At 41.5% G+C, this 16,421-nt stretch overlaps 1 protein-coding gene across 2 annotated transcripts in view; it reads right to left on the reverse strand.

The window, feature by feature from the left end:
• ATRN (attractin) overlaps positions 1-16,421 on the reverse strand; it is a 305,667-nt gene that overhangs the window by 107,111 nt on the left and 182,135 nt on the right. The window lies entirely within an intron of this gene.

Genomic DNA, 16,421 nt, shown 5'->3' on the forward strand with positions numbered 1-16,421 from the left:
AAAACCCGGTACATTGAAATGCAATCAAAAAAATATTGACAAATGTGTCTTACGTTTCACTGCCGATTACAACCAGCATCACCAGTTTGTTAACAAAAGCTCTGCTCTTAAAACGCTCTTGCTCACAAAATAAACTAATTACGATGCACAATATTGTTGCGTTTCTTTTGTTCTACACACAAAGTTCCCTTGCTCTATGTACACCGTAATCCAAGCGATACAATTTCTGCACCCATACTTTAACCGCCCCCTTAATCAATCCCAATTCCGCATGCATGAAGGCCACTGTGTGCAGTGTCGGATCAGTGCAACTTTGGTGAAGCAGAGGGCCGCGGGGGACCATTGTATCACTCTCCGTTGATGCTAGCCCGTAAGGTGGCTGCGAATTGAATTCAGGTCACCAAGGTGTACAGTGGAGTGCACCAACGGCTTCACCGCAGCTGACTTGCATTGCCATTCATTGTTAAGAACGCTCCGTCAAATTACAGTCTGACCACGCAGGCATGTGTACACACCTGTGCACTAGAATGTACAGCAGCAGCTGCTCTAAACGTACGTGTGGATCCATGAGACCACCGTTTCTAATTGTGTGTGCGCGTGTGCAAACGTGCGGGTGTGATTTTCCGGCACAGATTGAAAACACAAAACGTAAACGCTCACACGTGATAGAAATGTGCGCGGTGAGCATTCGCAATTATCCACGAGGAGAATGACAAATAATAATTAATTATATTTGCATCTCAATATGCCCTGTATTTCATTCGACTGTCTAGCCACCTTCCTTCCACTGCCAAGATACATTTAAATAGCATAACTGGACATTGGCGAGCTTGCCAAGCTGCCGTGCAGTGGTCAGAGTTTTTGTTATTAACATGCCAGACAGAAAATCGATTCATTTTCCGTCCATGGGGAAGGACAAACAAGTTAAAAACGACCAGACAAGTGCTGTAGCTACAAACGGATGGGGACAATTAAAGGTCAAATTCACATTTTTTTGGCACATTCAACACCTTCATTGATGTCGTAAGCAACACCGAATAAAATGGTCTTTCATATTCACACGGCACATTCACTGCTTGTGTTGTAGTCATCTTCCTGCGTTACGTTGAGCGTAAAATTGTGCATTCCGTGTCCACATCTGATCAGACGGAGAGACATTTGCTCAAACAAAGACAAGCGTGTTTCAACCTATTAAGTCTGAAATTTCATGCCCAGTATTCTGGAAATGTTATGCAAGGTGTTAAAACGATGTTTAATCGTAGCTGATAATTATTTTTTGTAAAAAAAAAAAATCCTGACAGCTGTCAGAGGCTCAGGGTTAAGGCGCTTAAAAAAAAGACAGAAAATTTCGACAACACACTCTCACGTCTCATCCTCCACGAGGACATGAATGCATAAAATCCCCACATCCGTATGCAGCTCCCGTAACAGAAACCCCGCGATCCCTAACCGCCGGGAAAGCAAAGGTGCACTATGCCTTTTAGAGGAAGCTTTTCATTTCCTGCACTCAAAGCGGTGATTATTTACGCAAATGGTTTTGTCTCAAAAGCGAGCGCGGCTCCCCGTCGCGCGAGGGAAGGCTGCGCGCGATGGCGTTTGCGTCGCGCCAAACGAGACGTCGCGCCCCCAAACACACACCGGCAGCACCGCGGTCGGATTCCAGCGGCGACGACGACGCGCGGCGCAGCCACGCAATTCCAAAAAGAGCTCGCCAACATTTCACATTTTCAATAAAATACAATTCTCACGACGTTTCGGCCACAACGCAAGCAGCCGTCCTCAGGTGAAGAACAGGTCTGTCGGAAAGACAGCGTCATTCATTCAGACGCTTTCCGACAGACCTGTTCTTCCCCATGAGGACGGCTGCTTGCGTTGAGGCCGAAACGTCGTGAGAATTATTTTATTGTTTTATTTTTATTATTTCCCTTCTACGTGACGTTACCGAAAGAACCAAGAAGATGAATCCCTGCAGTCACGAAAGCTTTAAATCGAAATTTTACATTTCACATTGTAAGCGATTTGTTTACCTTTCCAATACTATGCACTCTGCTCGTGTTTTTGTATTACTTGTTGTTGTAACGTTTTGACCCCGTGCCGCCTACTGGACATCTGTGAAAAAGAGCTTGAGAGCTCATCAGGTAAATATTATGATTTTGATATTTACTCTGCACATATAATAGTACAATTAAATATACTATTACCGCCATGAATATATACGTATGCGCAAGAAATAAATATCAAATCCGTTTCAAACTTATATAAAATTGTTTTTTGGAGGCTTCAATTTGCAAAGCCATCAGAATATTCTTTGACAGACTGATATATATTGTAATTATCAATCACGCACCAAAGGCTAATGTTGAAATGTTGCGTAAATGAGTGAAATCAATTATGAAATTGCGAAAAAAATCACATGAACGGGATCTAACTCATTATCTTCCGGCATCGACTTTTTCATAGTTTTTTTTGTTCCCCTTGTTTATTTCTGGTGTACGTCTTAACGTGCCGTTTAACAATCATCCCGTCTGCCTTCCCAGAGACAGAGCAAATCCAACAGTTGCCCCCCCTCTGAAATATTAAGTGGTGCCTGTCCCACTCTAATACAGAGCCCACCATTCGATGTGGTCTTGTCTTTAAACACCACAATTAATATTCATATCAAATCTATCACCTCTCTGCTGTTCGCCAAAAACTGACGCAGCTAATGATTTAAGTATCTATGACATGGGTATGTCCATTTATTTGACAACTTCACAAAGCCCATCACATATAGTGGTCACCATGCCCTCATAAAGATTAAACTTGTACTTTTTTCCCTCGATTGCTGCACTAATACTGATGTCAAAAATGGGTCAGTACCCGGTTGTTAAAGCGGGTACGGACCCGTTCTTTTACCGAAAGAACCAGAGTATGGATTCCTGCAGTCACGAAAGCTTTAAATCTAGATCGAGTCTGGCCATGCATGTGATCTGCCGTGACAACGCCGCGTTACGAGCTGACAAGCGGTGTTAACAGAGGGTTGAAAATGTGCGGTGAACACACACTCGCAGCACAAGTTTGCTTTCCAAATAGAAGCCAATTAATTGAAACGGTGGCATTAGGTAAAATATAGATATGTGCAAACAAGCTGCTATACAATACCATGCCTGAAGTTTAAACTTCAGATATTCTTAGGTTAATCGAAGGTAATTCCTGATAATCAACAGAATTGGTGATTTAAATAATTGAATCCTGTAGTTAGCACCTGTCATGTTGTAATTATACCCGCTGACATGTACTCACAGCTGTTAAGACACGACTGTTACCACGAGCGTTACAAAACACACACGTGCGAGTTGCAGGTCACGTGCTCAATGCCATTGGAGACATGGTTATAATCGACCGTGAAATGTTTTAACCTTTAATCAACAGTGATGAACCAAATTAATTAGTTTATACTTATTTTTAGCATTCGTTCAAAGGTAGAATTGAATTTAAAAGAAAATATTAAGCAATTAAATACAATGTCTAGTGTCTGTCTCCAAAACAAAACTGCTTATAAATTTGTTACGTACTATTTATTTAAGTATATCACATGAAGTGATGAATGTTTTAGACAATTTTGTGTTTAGGACTCAACAAGAATGACTACCTCCCTGCTCCACAACACTATTGTGACTTGTGTCACGTTTAACATAAACTCGAGTCACGCTTAACATAAACGTGTGTTCCGATAAACATAAAGTTTACGTCACATTTTACATAAACTCGTGTCACGCTTAACATAAACTTGCTTACTTCTATCCCTTCTTAGAAAATGTGCAGGCATAGTGGATGCTGTAAATTTATTTTCTTCCAATTTCTCCATTTTTAGATCCTGTTAACCTACAATGTGAAATATTGTGAAATATAATTGTACTGAATCTGTTTAAGAATATGCCAACTGTCCTGGTTTGTGTTTTAAAAAAACTACAATAAATGTATTCAAACCCAAAATTATTTTTGACCGACAATACCTTGCAGAAAATCTACTAACTAAATGTGTTCATTAGATGTATGTTAAACTTCTTTCGCACTGTACTTATCCACCCATACTCATCGGAGGTAGAGGGGAAGGACAAACTAAACACGAAGCAAATTTAAAGAAAACATTTTTCAATCTCGATTTAAATGTGCATCGCTCCAGTGGCTTCCTAATATCGGTAAGGAAGAGCGTTCCAGACGGCCACAGAAGCAAATTTAAAAGCGTGCGATGCATGGATTGTAATTGTGGTCAATTTTAGCGCTGGCCAGCACCACCAGAATCGCCACTGAAACGTACCATATCTACCGTGCACGACCGGGCCAATTCCACACTCTGCGATTCCGGCGCGTCATTCGGGCCCCTTGTGGGACATCGGCAGCCTCGTGGAGGTGGCCCCCTGGGCATAGTCCTTACTCGAGCCAAAGCGTGGTCAGAATGCGTGAAGCAGCTAACCGGCTAAGCCTTTAGGCGATATATCGATCAACTATCGTGTGTAGTCTTAGCACTGCAGGTTCCCAACCTGCGGTAGGATCTCTTCACAGCTCCGCATTCAGTGAAACTCGGCACACGCGTGCGTAGCAGCCGACTTCTTCCAAATAAGAGTAAAGAGTAAGCCAAATACCTTCTATAAGCTCCCCCCCCCCCCCCCCCCAGTGGAGGACCTTTGTCAGCAGTGGTTGGAGAAAGAAACTGCAGGACTGCACCTTTATCTTTTTAGTAAGTTCACGCTCACCACTTATGAGCATTATTATAAAATGTTCCTTTAAAGACTACTATACCTTTGATGTAAGTAAAAAAAACACATTTGTTCACCTGTGCATGTATTGTGGACTAATACAAAACAAACATGACCTACTTTACCGCATAAAAAAATGATTAATCTTTACTAATCTCAAGGAAGACGAATCCAACTAAAAGAGCCAATTTTATGCTTTTAATAAAGGCACTTAAGGCACAAATTCAAGCAGAGTTTGATTCCACCAAAGATAATAATTTGAACGTATGCATGGTCAGTGAAACCACATCTGCAAATTTGAATTTTTTATTACACTGCATAAAGGAAAGTTCAATCTGCTCGAATCTGGGAACACGTACTCAGAATTTTAACATCCTCCAAAGGTCATTTATCTATTTTCTCCCCAAAATTTGCTTTCTCGGTAAAAAGCCAAAAATCATCGGCTTGCCGGCTGCATATGCAGTATTTAACCCTTAAAACGGTCTGAAATCCACAGTTAGAAAGGCCGGGTCTAAGCCTTCCGCTCTGCCTAAACAGCACAGGGCACGTGTGGAATCAAGCCAATATTACATCCTACAATGCAAACATGCTGCCAAACGTTGTTGGAAGGTTTGACAATATGAAATGTGTGCAAGAGTTCATGTGTATGCCCTTTGTGCATAACCAATGTCATCACTGCTGACCTGAAACAGCCACTTGAGTGAAACGGCAGCTCTAACGCTTGTGTTTACAGTATTCGACAGGGGTGATGACAACAAGATTTAGGAGGTGCAGTTATTTTTCCTGTTGAATAACCCAGTAAGCTCGACAATAAACCTAACGTCACGATCTTCTACTGCCCAAAAAAAAAAGTGACCATCTGTGAAAAATGTGCCTTTGGGGTTACTCCATTTAAACCAGCAATGACTTTTTCTCAAATGTATCCACGTATCATTATCTTGCATTTGGTTTCAGGAATTGAGTATTTTTTGTGGAGATAACGTTACACTCCAGGACATGCACTTGTTAAACGTGCTGATGTTCTTTAAGCGAAGTGTCAAAGTCATAAAAAATAAGAATAAGTTTGACCCTTTCTGCCAATAAAACAAGTGTTAAGATGTTCAAACACCAAATATAAACCTTTGGCAAAGAATCATGTCTGCATTAACAACATATGCTCTGATAATATATGCACAACTAATTGGCCTCCACCAGAAAGGGAAAAAAGGCCCCATGTTGTCAGTCATCTTTGCAAATGTGGTTCTAAATATTCACCAGCGAGCTACCATCGATATTGTCTGCAACTGTGAAGCTCAAATTGAACGTACCAGCTGAAATAAAGACTAAAACGGAGTACGAATTACCTTGGAAAGGTGCGAAACATTGCAAGCACAGCAATGTGTTGCTTCTGTATCACTTCCAGATTTTCCGTTTGAAAAACGAGAGTAAGGACAAAGACCTTATGCTTTGTTTGTGTAATTATTGGTGATGGTTCTAAGATAATCTAACAAGAACGATCAGGAGAACCCATTGACCACAGTATTACATTCCAAAGTCTGGCTCATCCCATCCATGCACGCAAAAATTTACTCAGCTACGTATCCACTACTTAGTTTAAATTTCTATATATAGAAAACTTCATATCATATTTTAGCCCAATGTGTCCGAATGCAATTAATAGGCACGTTTAGTGAGCAGTAACTAGAAAAGTATTAAAATAAAACATTTGTTTCTGAGGCTTTTCTAAAATAGGAGGCATGCCCTTTGACATTAAGTGACATTGAGGAGGCAGACAGCACGGCTTCAGTCCATTAACCATTTCACCTCGGTAATTATTGTATTCATTAGCTGCCCCATGCATAAAAATGTGTTTGCCAATTTTAACGCTTAGTTTGGGAAAATGTGTTTGACATATGGCACAAGCATAATGAAGTCTACGAAACGTGCACATCGTTAAAATATATGACCACATTTTTTTTCGCTGTTACCCAGAAGCTAAATAAGTACAATCGAGTCGTAAACATGTTTACTGTGTGCTAATAAATAACGTTTTGTTAGAATTTAGGCAATTCAACCTAATTTGTATGGTCATTTTACTATAATTATATGGCAAAATGCTTTGAACAAGGTCATCATCAGCCGTGATCAATCCACTGGTGGATGGAGGCCTCCCCAAGCTGCGACCATCTCTCATGATCCTGCGGTGTAATAATCCAGGTAGACACCTGCACACACGAGCCGATTTCATCATTCCATCTCCTAGGTGTCGTCCTCTTGGATATGTTCCATTCCCTTGGCTGCCACTCCACTGATATTCTTAACCATCGGTCATAATCACTTCTGGCCGTGACGTGTCCAACCCAAGCGCACTTAAAGCTATAAACTATTTGTATTTCACGGGTTATGGCCCACTGAACGGCATTGCTATTTTTTCAGAAGCGACCTGGCCACTTCATTTTCTCTACAGTTTGTGTCGTGTCGTTAACCTGCGTAAGTTCTGCAATCCAGGCAATCCTTTTTCTGTCTCCTCAATGGAATTCCACTCGTGCATTTCTCTCCATGCTGCCGGGGGACACTTTTCAATTGTTTTGTTAGCGACCACGTTTCTCGACCTGTATGTCATAGCGGGCACTGATTGAAAAAGTTTCTTTAAAAAAAAAAAAAATAGACCATCAGTTTGGGAGGTTTCCCCTTCGTTGATTACCTTCTAACATTACCGTATACTTTGGCTTAAACTTAAGAAATTGCTGTATATTTTGGCTTAAACTTAAGGAATTACAGCGATCAATCTACATTACGCAATGTATTACTAAATTCACCCAACTCAAGAAAAGTATGCACTCCGTGATACATTTATGTTATTCAAACTGATTGAATGGATAGGCACTAACTCATGGCAAATCAAACCATTCAATATTTAAACACAACCAACTCGAGTTACACAAATCCAAACAATAATCCATCAACCACGGAAGCTAGCAATGCACTCGTGTTGTCAACATCTAACAGCAGAAGAAATGCAAAAGAAATCAAAGTGATTTACTATATATTATATTGGCAGGCCACAAACATGTTGAAAATTTCCGCTGTAAATCCTGTCATTATGCCAGCACTTTATCCCCAATATAATGGCAGCCATCGTGCATTCCTTCAATTACATACATTATTTATCACTGGCTCCTTTAAGATGTTTTTCTTTTCTTTGGCTGCTGTTATATTTGGAACAAAAATTACACAGGGTGATTTTTTTTTTTACGTAAAATTAATAAGTACATTTTAGAATTATTTTATAGACCAGGCAAATAATGTGCATTACGAAGGTATCACAATATATGTTGCGCTTTACCAATCCCTCCCCTGCACCATTCTTACTGAAGGGAAGATATACAGTATATCAATGCAATGATTTAATCATTAGTCTCAATTCCTAAGCTAATGACACATGCATGTAAAGAATGTATATTTTCAATTCATATACTTACGTTGTATGTAATGGGTTCAAGCGACCCATGCAGCCACTAAACCCAGCGCCATATTAAACGAGGACAAAAATCATGCATGCGAGTGGATTCTGTAACTCGTATTTGCCTTTCTGTAAGGCAGTGTTCAACTGGTATCTCAGAAGCAAAATGATTTGTGGTATTGCACGTCTGTGAGAGATTGTGTCGTGGGAAGGAAACCTTCATCCGACAGTGGAAAAGTCATAGCTGATGGTGATGCTATGAAGTGGTATTATATTAATGGCAAGGCTTTGTTACAACACATTAGAAGAGAAATGGTGTCACGGGGAGGGGAGGCGTATTGTAATGGGTGACCCTTTGATCACTTTGGCTGTTTTTCCATTGGTAAAGTTCTAAAAACACAACCTCATCTAGTATGACTTCATTATCCGTGGTCCGGTTATCTGTGATCTGGTTATCTATGATCCAGTTATCTGTGATCCAGTTATCCGTGATCTGGTTATGTGGGGATCCGGTTATTCGGAGCCAGTGGAGCACAGATACCTCTTCCAGTTATCCGGCCACTGTTCAAATCGTATAACTCCAGTTATCAGAGGTAAAAACCCCAGATAATTGGAGCAAGAACTCCAGTCATCCAGGTTTATCCGAGGTCCAAATCCCAAATAACCAAGTGTAACCCGGGATAGCGACCACAAAATACTGGATCTGTGTTAGGCATCCCTCACATTATCACGGATAACCAGAGACATCTTCTCAAATCGAATCATGACCATGGATCGAGACGACACTCGTGCTGGTGCTAGAGTGAATCGTTGTAGCGCGAAATAATATTTCCTCTCTTCACCGAGTTATTGCAGCAACGATTTTTTCAAGGTACTCCCCCCCCCACCCCCCTAAAAAGAAACATCTCAGCGTGTGTGAGACGCAATTAACTGTTAATGTGAAGAGGACGATGTTCACTTTTTGGTTTTTCTGCTTCAGGGCTTGAACTGTGAGTTGATACAGGAGGAGCTTGTTCAGTCTGACATTACCTGTGTAACCCACCGAGCCTCTTTAGAGTTAATGCACACGTAAAATCTTGCACTCACCTGCAGGGCAGCCTCGTGGGTATTAAAGAACACGTGCATCACGTGTGGATGAATAGAATAGGTAATAAAGTCCTCTCAGATAGGACACCACATTAGTAGGAAACACCTGTTTACAAGTGTTGTTTGAAAACTACTAATTTATTGCTCGCTATAAAAAACAAAAGACAGTGAGCCTATAAGTGTGGGTTTGCTGTATTTGTAAATGACAAAAACACACATTGCACTGAATGAAGGATGCAGATTTTTCCTGCAATGTATTTTGTGTGTATATCTAAAATTGAATTGTTTAAGACTTAGCAGGTTACAGAAATGAATCTTACCAAATGGTCCAAGGAAATGGATCTTTATCCTTTCCTTAATCCATTAAGCTTATATTTAAAACAATACATTGCCAAAAGTTATTAATTTCACCTATCCCAAATAACTAGAGCAGTTTTCTTTTTAAATGACCTTAAATGTAAGCAAAATAATTTTAAAAAATTACAGCTATGAACATGTAAGTTCTTCATGTATGTAACTTTCTTCTATTGCAAAGATAGTACTGTATTGCCTCTTTTTTATCATGCGGAAAGTTTAAGCATGGAATGAGCAATTCGTCTGACTGCTTGTCCCCCTCACTTTTGTGAAACAAAATACCCAGACAAACACATTCATCATGTCGCTCCGAGTGACAATCAGGATTGGTAAAGAGCAAATAAACGTTTTAGTTACAGCAAAAAGAACACCCCACTATGCATGGTCCATTAGTCACGAAACGAGAAACAATGTCATGATGAGGGCAGGGTCCACAGATAATGATTGATTCAATTGATGACAATTGTCCATTTTCTCTGAATAATAGTGCACTTTTCAGAAGTGTTGAAAAGTGGTTGGAATAAGTCCTTGCCGTACATTCACCGCAATCCGGAATAACCGGATATTTCCTGCAGCACAATTTACTCGAGAAACGTGGGCACGGCAGGTGCAAAAGAGTGGAATGCCTCAAGCAGGGATAAGCAAAGTAAGTGTGGTTCAGGGTTCCAGGAGAGCCACTGGTATTAACATAAAACTCAATTTTGAAGCAATGTTAGGTAGAAATGCTATTGCTTAATTATTTAGTGGTGCAAGGTCTGTCGACGTATATTAAGCACTGCTTGTTAAAACATTTTTATACAATCTATAGAAAATAGGAAACCTTTATGCAACGCCTTCCCATTCATCTTAAATAAATTAAAAATTAAAAATGATTCCACGTGGTAGAGACCGAATCTCATTTGCGCCCAAGTATGATTTTGTTTAGAATAATTGACGCGTTCTCCAACTTCCACACATCTATCCCGTTTTGAACACAGCTGGCTGAGTAACAATTATCGTCAGCCTTTGTTAAAGTGACAAAGGTGAAAACATTGGCTGACTGTGAATGCTATGTTTTCGCCGACAGCTGAAAAAATGAATTGACACCTAATTTCTGGTGTCCCATTTAGATATAATTGTGCTCATATTTATGTATGCGTACATATCTCTCAGAAAATGATCATGAAAGATCCACTTTCATATGACCAACATGAATCGTGCCGTCATGAGCGGTGCAATTACATAATGGCGAAACAGAGAATTCCATCAATTAATATTAAAATCAAACCCGAATAATTATGGCCTGGGTGAATGCATCAAAGGAGTTTCCGACAGAATGTTCAGTGGCCGCGATAGACGTCCCAAACAGGGTCGGCGATAAGCCCGAAGCGACGACAACACGAATACCTCCATGCAACACCACCACCACCACCCAGAGACGGTGGGGGCATGTCTGGGATTAATGGAGAGCTGTCAATAGACAGTAAGATGATACAAGAGACCCAATCACAGCGCACGTGTGAAGCGTGGCATCAGCTTGACATGCTCTCCCAAATCCCTCGACTTCCCCTGCACGACCACCTGCACCAGAAGTTGTTATGAATTTAAAAAAACGTTGTGCGGTGTATAAACCCTCCCGATGCATGTACGTGTCTGTTTGAAAATGTATTCGTTCAGATGCTAAAACGAAAAAAATGCTCGTTCCGCATAAAGTTAATTGATTTTTACTGCATATATTCAGTACGAAACATATTCACGCCTCATTAGAGCTATGCACATTGTTATTATCAACACTAAATGCATTTCATCAATGCTACAGGATGCCTCTGTCGATTTGAAGGGGATTTTTTTTTACAAAACATAATCAGCCAAGATCAATCCACTGCTGGATGAAGGCCTCGCCAAGCCTCGGGGGCCACCGCCTCTCACGGTCCTGCAACATTACTACCATTGGGTGAAGCCGCGTGACCATACTTCACCACGCTGGACGGGGTGGGTTGGTGAAGGCAACTCACTTGACATTGGCCATGCACCGCTCACATTCAGGTGACACACACAACCACTATCAGACTTCTAAATATTTTACGTAGAATTGTGGAGAGTCCACCAGACGAAGATCGAGGGTCGACACTTGTCTTTACTCCGCACGAGCTCACGCCGCACGCGTCCACCCCACTCCGCACGCGTCCACCCCACTCCGATTCCCTGCCTGAAGCTCCCCCATCGCCCTGCTTTTCCCGGTGACGTCACCTCTCTCTCCCTTTCCTCGTGACGTCATCCTGACACTATCGCCCTCGGATCACGTAAGCATCAGCACTACATCACCCCCCCCCCCCCCTTGGTAGAAAAAGTCATCCTCGACTATACACATCTTTTTCGTTCTTTCGGTACAGTCACGTAGAAGGGAAATAATAAAATAATAATAATAAAACATAATAAAATAATTCTCATGACGTTTCAGCCACAACGCAAGCAGCCGTCCTCAGGTGAAGAACAGGTCTGTCGGAAAGACGGCGTCTGAATGAAACACCACCAGGCTTGGAGTGTATATTAAAGCTGGGTTGGAGGGGGAACAGCGCCTTGACAAAATAATTGATATGCAAATTATTTTTGCGTTAATGACCAATACATGCCCACTTGTGGCACGTGGATTTCATTTCTTTTGCACATATTTGGTTTACCTTTTTCTACATTCAAAGCTTTTCTTTTCAAATATCAATCGGTCAAAAAAATACAAGGAGCATTTATGTTGGGCGTAGAACAAGCCCGCCGTTAAACTATCTCAAACTCACTGGCAGCAGAGCCCCTACCCACTGCGTAAAACCTTCTCCCCCCCACCCCAGTTCAAGGCAGAGGGGGATGGAGGGGAAAAAAGGCAAGAAACGATGTCTGGGCCGAGAGGGAATTGTGGAGTTTCTAAGTGTAAAATAAATGGGCTCGAGTTATTAAACACAAGCCCCCCACAGCCCCCCTGCAGCCCCCTTCCTGTTTGGAAAGGAGCAGTCGCACTCGGCGAGAGAGAGAAGAGAAAAAACGTCGGTGGGCATGCGAGGAAGATGTCAGCACGGGTGAGGATGAAGGGTTCACCATCCGGTTCACCGCGGAACAATCTGCTCGGCAAAGAATTTGCTCCTTAAATTCACGCCGATGTCAGCGGCAAGTCACCCTTGAAATTGCACCACTAGACGCCGTTCGCGAATGGGGCGTAAGATGACAGCTTGACCGTTGAGCAGCGTCCCTCAAGGGTAAAGGAAAAAAAGTGGACAAGTGTACGCACGCGCACACACCAATGTCACAAACAGCGTGCTCCGCTGCTGTTTGATTAGGGGCCATCCATTTAGTGCGTACGCATAGTGGGGGGAGGGGGGGTTAACCCAAATGCGTACGCTTGCGTATGGGCGGTCTACTTACTGACAATGTACGCATAGGAAAGAGGGGGGGGGGGGATGAAGCCTCGATAATATTTGTCTACATTGGCCTTCAAATTAGTTAGATAGGTGGACTGTTCGCTTAAACATGTTAATATTATTAATCCTTGATCGTTTCTGCGTGGATTAAATATCCGCCGATGGGGGGGGGAGTGCGTCAGGCGTACGTACGAAGGTGGGGGGTGTAAAAAGTACGCGTGCGTACAGGGAGGGGGGGAGGGGTCAAGTTTTGACAAGATTTTTTCGTCCGTACTAAATGGATGGCCCCTTATTACAGGAAGGTACGAGAGTGCTACAGCAACATTTTGCAAATTAGCTACTTCAGGATTATTTTAATGACTGCGTTGCTTTCAGTGTGATCGTCATTATAGACATCAAGTGATGTTGAACTCACTGCTGAATGAAGCTCTGTTCACACTGATGCCACTGATGGAAGGCCCAGTGCATTTGAAAACCAGCTGACCATAAACTGCCTCAACTACTTCATTTTAACGCCACAAAGTTCAACCCTCAATGTGTTTTCTTGCGAGTGGATATTGCCCATCGATATCACATTAAAGCAGTTCTGTGAAAAGCAGCAAAACACCGCAGATGACGAGGATGGATCCAGTGTGAATCAACTCACAGCCAGCGTATAACTTTAGAATCACGTCCCCTTTGCTCAAGAGTTAAGGTTATCGCTGTGGCACGAGAAGTGACATTTTCACAGCCAAACTTTAGAGGACTTGTTTTGTATTATTACCATTACTCATGTTGTGAAATGTACTTGTGCATAATACAAATGCTTTAAGTCATTGTCCTTTGTCCTAACATGTAGCCTAATCCTCTACCCTACATTTCAATTATTTTAAATTGAGTTGAATTCAGTATCTATTTATTTTCATCCTTAATTTAATGTTGTGGATCCTGATTTTACCCTGAGTATACAAACATATCATATGGATGCCATTTTGTATTTAACACCATCTTGCCGCACTGCAGGACTGACTGCTGGTATGATGTTTAAATCTGCATTGTTATTGTGTTGCAAACAGGACGAATGATCAGCACGAGACTAAAAGAACATCAAAAGAATATTAAATACTCCCAAATACAACTGTTGTCAGTGGCAGAACACGCGTGCCAACAAGCACACTCGATTGATTTTGATAATGTTAAAGTTCCGTGCAAAACTAGTTACTACTGGCCAAGACTACGTACGTAAAGGGCTCACAAGTGACATCTATCCCTCTATTTAAGGAACGAAACAGGTGGACTTCTCCACAAATCTGGCTGTCGCCTGATGAAGCTGGTTGCAATTACTGGCGAAATGTCGTACTCGGATTGTAAATGTTGTGGCTTGGCTCTCCAACACACCGGTGTGCTGTACTAGTAATGCATTGGCATGTTCTGTTTACGTGACAAACCCTACTAGTTGGCTGTGTTGTGTGGTGGCGAGTTTAACGACACATTTAAACTTATGCGATCTTACCCAACAAAAATCTCTCAGAGCTGACATTGGACAAAAAGAGAACAATTAAAAATGAGCAGATTTTTCTACGAGGAACAGGAAGTTTCATCTTAATCTCGATCGTAGCAGCAAGCATCATTGTCTCATACCCCAGGATAATTCGACCCAACGGCTCAGCTATAAGTGCGTGTCAATGTAGAATGTCTGCACCTCCCCAGGAAAGTTTATTACAGTAATTTCATGAAGTCGTAAAATGCCAAGAAAAAATGTATTCTGAGACTGTGTTTATATTCTCTCGAATATTAAGAATATTCTGGCGAAGGAATTGCATTAATCGGAGCATAAATTGAAAAGTTAAAGCAATGAACTGTCAGTCGTCTGTATTTGTTACTTCCTTCGGGGTCTCATCCACCAAACTTCTCCCCCAACGCCCCATTTCAATTCAAGTGAATGTTTATTTGGTAGACGAAAGATTCCGTGCAACCAGGTGCCCAGCTAGTTCTGGTGGTGGTAAAGCACATCAGCCACTCACAACAGAGTTACTATATACTCTTTGGTTCTTTCGGTAAAGTCGCGTAGCTATTTTATTTCTACCCACGTGACTTTGCCGAAAGAACCAAAGAGTATGAATTCCTGCAGTCACCAAAGCTTCAAATCAACAGAGTTACTGTTAGAGTGGAGAGGAACCCAGTCAACAGCGAGCCAGGAAACTCGAGGCACAGATTTGTTAATAGCAGTGCGATTTGATTATTCTCCTCACGCTTACAAAGCAGTGCATTGACCATTCATGTTTGACGTTATTTAGAGATCATACGAAAAGAAAACGAATCAGAAAAAAAAGTCTCACATCGCTCTTCATTCCAAAATGGGTTCTGTTCTTTTTTCTATGGGCAAATGTCAAGAAAAATATGTTTAAATATACAGTAAATTATTTACCTCCGCTTGCTTTTAACCAACCAGCAATGCTGCCGCAGCATTTCATATTATAAAATGCTTGCAAAACAGGTCGCAAAACTAACGCTGTGATATGCAAGCTCGCAACAACACTTTTAACGTTCATAAGAAAGCAGTGGTCAACACACACAAAAAAAAGATCACTAGCCTTCAGCCATGCACACGTTTCTGAGGCATGTGAATAATACACAAGATATTATTTATTTATGGGTGTATATATATGGATTTTTTCCAATAGTGTTTTTAAACAGCAGTGGTCATCAAATGAAATGCCAGCATGTTTTTGCCTTTCATGTTATTTCATCCTACTTTCAACTGAAAATAAAACAAAGTGGAGAAGCAAGACAAAAGGGTAAATCATACGCTGGCATGAATCGTCGATTTTTTGCAGCGTATGCCCGAGATGTAGATTGATTCTCTCAAGAAAGTGTTTGCGTACGTGTCTCGTGCATGCAGCCTGCCACGGTTGGAGATGATAATTTGCAGAGAAGGTTTCTGGCTGGCCACAGCCGCCAAGGTCACACAAGCACTGGGACGCTGGCCGATCTGTAGAATTCAAGCGGAAAGCGGCTCTTGCCCTGGAGCGTGGCGGAGTTAGCGAGTGAGCGAGTGTATGAACCTGCAGGCCATGTGAACATGTGGGCATGACAGGGCAGCATATATGGCTGACAACAAGACTCACTAGCTAGCTTTTAACTTTGCCAATGTCACAGAGAAGCTAAAGTCATCTTATTGCAGTCAGTCCCATTTAGGTATTTAAAGATTACAGATAAAATAAATGACACCCATACTTTTTGTAAGAGTTACAATACTTAAGAAACAGATAAACTTAAAAAAATATTCGTCTTTTGTGCTTGATGTGAAGTTAGTTTGAGGGTAAATCTGCGCCATTAAGCGCACGTGCACAGAAGTAGTTGATTACAATTTGATTGGACATGATGCATTTGTGTCTGAGAAGCCATGTGGTTGGTTTACACGAAGAAGCAATA

The sequence above is a fragment of the Lethenteron reissneri genome, chromosome 17 (genome assembly GCF_015708825.2).
Source record: "Lethenteron reissneri isolate LAM-NWPU_2019-01 chromosome 17, ASM1570882v1, whole genome shotgun sequence".
Lineage (NCBI taxonomy): Eukaryota > Metazoa > Chordata > Hyperoartia > Petromyzontiformes > Petromyzontidae > Lethenteron > Lethenteron reissneri.